Source organism: Pteropus vampyrus, unplaced genomic scaffold (genome assembly GCF_000151845.1).
Source record: "Pteropus vampyrus isolate Shadow unplaced genomic scaffold, Pvam_2.0 Scaffold206, whole genome shotgun sequence".
Classification (NCBI taxonomy): Eukaryota; Metazoa; Chordata; class Mammalia; order Chiroptera; family Pteropodidae; genus Pteropus; species Pteropus vampyrus.
In genome coordinates this window covers 2,688,928-2,694,240 of record NW_011888987.1, presented here as the reverse complement: position 1 = coordinate 2,694,240, position 5,313 = coordinate 2,688,928, and the positions used below count along the sequence as shown (strand labels likewise).

The following is a 5,313-nucleotide window of genomic DNA, read 5'->3' as shown; positions in this document are numbered from 1 at the left end:
TTTAAACAGCATGCTGAAACAAGGCGAAGAGAAGGTAGTGTACACGTGGAGTTGATCATGTTAGGGTTAAGAAAAATAAATAACCACCTGGTATTCTCTTCCCTAAAATACATATCATTAACATTACATAAATACTAATTTTTTCACAATTTTGCCTTTGTCCTATGCTAATTAATATATGTTGTTGCTGGTGGCACCAATCCAGAAATAAAATGTGGAGTTGGATAAGCAGTTTGATAAACTTTGTCTTTTTAAAGTTAGAGCTCCCCTTTTTAATAGACATTATACACATATACATTTTTAGAAGCCACATAAAATATTGGGCTGTTACGTGATGTAGTCTATTCAGTGTGTTACTTTAAAAGTAAACATAACTCCCAACTGTAGGAGTACTGCATATCTTTGTTGTAGTTTGGCTTAAAAGGAGTGACATAGGTGTTTTATACAGTGCACTACATAGAAGGTTTTGGCTCAAATCTCTTGAGACATATTTTTTTTCTCCTGGGAACTGCTAAAGAGTTTTTAAAGCCTCATCTATATAATTCCTTCACTTCTTTGCTGCCCCATTCCCCAGTTATGCAACACACAATTATGCCAACCGTACATACCCCATGAAGTGTGCTATCCCATGCATAGTATGGTCTCTCTTCTCACTATGGCTGCTTTCCTTGTGACAGCCCACCATGCAGACAAACAAGGAAGACAGCAACAAAGGTTTCTTCTCAGAAGGTAGGGGATTATAAATTGTAGGTTTTAGCAGTGATGTTTTGTTATATGTTACAGAGAATGCATAGTCCTGTAATTAAAAATAAATTTTATTTGATAGCCTTTGGGATGTCCCAAATATAATTTTAAATCTGTATTTTTTTGATCCATTTATAATATTTTTTTTATTTCAGAGAAGCATGTTTTTGTGTTGCTCTTATCATTTCTAATTGTGTGCTGCTTAATTTTTAATAATGTCAGACTACCCCTTCCCTTACATGTCTTTTACTCACACTATTCCACAAATGAAAGAAAGACAATGCAATTTGTTATTTCTAATTGGTATTTGATTATACACCTCTGTTCTCTTTGATATTCCTTTCATTGTATCTTGAAAATATCTCATTCCCACTGGGCTGAAACAATGCCAGATTCTAAAATATGACTAATTACATGCTTACTCATGTTACTATATTAAAGGAATATCATTATAAATTTAATTGTTTTTATTTAGAGAGGCAACTTGTTTTTCTAACTATACGATCAAATTTTAAGTACAATTTAGAATAATAGAGAATACGTGGTAAAAATCTATGAATACATAAATAAAAAATTTAATGTTTATTCTCTTATTATAAGAATTACATTTCTTATGAGAAGATATTTTAAAATAGAATGTGAATGAATAATTTGATTTTTTTTCATGTTAGCTATTTATGAAACAGTGAAAGTATATTTGATTATTTTAAAAAGCTTTTTGGCTATACATTTGATATTTCATTTTAAAATAAGATATTTGTTACTATATTATAGAAATGATCATGATTTTCTCTCAAAATATTTACTTTCATTGTGATATATTAATGACACAAACCTTATTTTAATTATGTTTACAAGTTGTTTTAAGCCCTTTAACTTTTTTCATTTTTAAAGGTAATTTACATGCAGTAAAATTCACCCTTTTAGGTGTAAAGTTCTGTATGTTTTGACAAACATAATGTATAATCACTACCACAGGTACAGAATAATTCCATCACACTCCAGATGTTTTCCATGTACTTTTTAGTCACCCTGTCTTGCCATCCTCCTGGCAACCACTGATATGTTTCCTGTTTTTATAGTTTTGTCCTCTTAATTCTGTCTTTTTTTTTGTGGCAGTTTTTAAAATTTTAATAATTTGACATATAACATTTTATAAATTTAAGGTGTCCAACTTGTTACTTTGATACATTTATATATAATATTGCTGTTGTGTTGATATCAAATGTAATTATAGTATAATATTGTTGTCTGTAGTCATTATTCTGATCTCTGGGGCTTATTTACTACTCCTTTCAGGTTTTTACCCTGAAACAATATTAAAACTCATTCAGATAGCTAGTTGTTAGAGAATAAAGCAGCTCATTATCAATTGTTTAATAATATTCATTCATTTATTCATTCACTTATCCATTCCTCAGTTGTTGATCATCCACCAATTTCTGTACATGGCAAAATAAGTAAGCAGAATCCAAGAATCCTGGAATTGAAAGGAAACTTTGAGATCGTGACATTAATTTTCCAATCTCTTTTCTAAGCCAAATGGGAGATGGGGCTAGTGTTCATTATCCAGTAGCCTCTGTCAAATTGCCTATGGGCTGCCTTGTATGGAAATAGGGAATTTGCAGAGAGGTAAAATCAAAATGTCAGGTGGCTGCTAAGAACAAATTATCAGTTTGAAGGGACAAGCTAGGTTGATGGAACAGAAACCAAGAAGGCAAGATAGGAGTGAGAATAGACACGATACCTGGAAAAATTTACTGTGGGTTGGCTTTTTTACAGACAGGAAGTGAACTGTTTAAAGACATCTGAATGTGAGGAGGTCATCCCCATTGCCATAGTCCTCGCTAGTGGCTTTCAAATACTTCCATGAATGAAGACCTTATTTTATTCTACATTAAAAAAAAAAATTGACAAAACTTTTTTTTTTTAAGTTTATTGGGGTAACACTGGTTAATATGATTTTCAGGTGTACATTATAATTTGATATCTATATAGACAAAAAATTTTTTACATTGAATTGGAATCATTTAATTAGTCATTTATTTTTAGCTCTGCCCTTTGGATTTACACAGAATATTTCACATAGGTAACTTTGCAAAAGTCTGAAAAATTTTTATCGCCAGTAAATTTTTCCTTTCTCAGGCTAAAGAAGTTAAATTTCTTCAGTTATTCTTAATATACTATATGGATTTATTTTACCTTACACAGATATGATCACTCTCCTCTGGGTATGCTTCTGTTAGCCAAAGTTCCTGTTTAAAATGTATCCAGAGCTAAATACCATATCATTCATGAATGAGTTGGCCAAATCAACAAAGAACATAATGAAAATTTATCTCCATTTTTCTGTAAACTAATAGCAAATTTATTTTTTAGATGTGTTACATTGTTACTAGAATTATAATTCATTTTATATAACTTGCACTTGATATACAATTTGAATAGTTTTAGTAATGAGATTGATCTCTCTGTTACTTTTGTCTTTTGTAGTTTAGTTATTCAGTATATCAAGATTTTAAATCCTCATTCTGTTATATATGGTAGCAATTATGTCATCTATAATTTTGATTAGTGTATTTTTATAGGTCTATTCAGTTATTTATGAAAATATCAAGCAGAACAGGGTTAAGAATAGAGCCTTTTCTAAACTTATGAGTATGGATGCTTCGACTTGCCATTAATCTTTTGGATGTGATTGTATACCTACCTGTTAATATTTGAAATTAATCATACTTCTCATTATAATAACAGCTAACATTCATTAAACAGTTCAGGCATTTTTTCTAAGCAATTTGTGTGTATTAATTTTTATGATATCTTTATAAGGAGGTACTGTTATTTCTCCATTTTAAGAATGGCAAAGCTGAGTCACAGGGTGTCAAGAACTATGAAGGATCTGAGATTTTACCCTACTTTCACGTTAGTAAATTAGCCAGTGACTGTTTTGTGGATGCTTATAGAAGACACAAGACTTTTGGGTCAGGGACCAAGGACTTTATTACTCCATACAGCAGGCAGCATGATCTTCCTGTTTGTATTGGTTCCTGTCCTCCAAGTCTCACAGGAACTTTGCAGAGTGGCTCATTGCTGCACTCTCTGTGAGTTGTATCACAGTTGAGGAACCCCAAGTTTAGAAACCCCAATTTTTTATAATGAGCTGTAAGCAAATCTTCCTTTTATTCCAGAGGGAGATATTATCTCTGTCTTTAAAGGCAATATGCTATATAAACATTGATGAAAAGATGGTTCAGAACAAAAGATGCCAGTGCCTCTGCTCACGGAACATACAAAAAAACTCAAGAAACCCATGAAATCTGCCTCTTAGCCCAGATGTTAAAAAATGTTCCCAAAGTTACACAAATAGTAAGTGGACTTACCCCAAGTTGGCCATGAGATACTTTCTTCATGCTTTTTTTGGTTCATATGCAGCTAATGCATTTCTCTGATCCATTTATCTAGTAACATGTCAGAAAAGGAAAGGAGGTTTGGCATGGCATATTTTTAACAAATCTGTGGCAGGTTTAAAAAAAAATTTAAGTATTCACAAACCATCTGTTTAGTAACCTGTTCTAGAATTTTGCTGAGAAATAGTGTCAACATCACTGAGCTTCATTTTTTAAGAGTCTTTTTACCCTAAAAAAATAAAATAACATTTTCCCCTCTTATGTATTATGTCTGCTCTCCTGTTGTTTGTAAGTCTTCAAAGGTTATCAACTATGGTTCTGTGATAACGTTTATAAGCTGCTTTTTTAAATGCCTTGAAAGTGTAATCCATTGATCCTATATACCTGAACTTAAAGTGACTCATTGTCTTTTTAATTCCTGAGCTTCGATTTTCTTATTAATTATGTTTGATTTTCTGTTTTAGTTTCAACGTTTTCCTTTTTTGATGGGAAAAGTAAACAGCCTAGGATTCAGGAAGTTTGGCTTCTACAGCCATGCCACCCTGAACAAGCCCAATCCCATCTGATCTTGGATGCTAAGCAGGGTTGGGCTTGGTTAGTACTTGGATGGGAGACCACCTAGGAAGACTAAGTGCTGTAGGCGTAAAAAAAAAAGTTTGGCTTCATCTCAGTTATCTGATAATACAGTAGTCCCCCTTATTTGTAGTTCTGCTTTCTGTGGTTTTATGTACCTGTGGTAAACTGAGGTCTGAAAATATTAAATGGAAAATTCCAGAAGTAAACAATTTATGTTTAAATCACACACTGTTCTGAATAGATGATGAAATCTCATGCTTTCCTGCTCCGTTCCACTTGAACATGAATCATCCCTTTGTCCAGCACCTCTACGATGTATATGTCTCTGACCTTTAGTCACTTAGCAGTCTCAGTTATCAGATCGACTGTTGGGTATCACAGTGCTTGTGTTCAAGTAACCCTTTTTTACTTAATAAAGGCCCCAAAGTGCAAGACTAGTGATGTTGACAATTTGGATAGGCTAAAGAAAAGCCATAAAGAGCTTTCTTTAAATGAAAAGGTATGCGTGTAAGGGAAAAACCACAGTGTATATAGGTTTCGGAACTATCTGCGGTTTCGGGCATCCACCGGGTGTCTTGAAATGTAT

General features: G+C 32.7%; 1 pseudogene; it reads left to right on the top strand.

Annotated features, from left to right (window-relative positions):
• The first annotated feature begins 4,675 nt into the window (after positions 1–4,675).
• On the top strand, positions 4,676–4,794 carry LOC111746973 (annotated as a pseudogene).
• Positions 4,795–5,313: the final 519 nt, after the last annotated feature.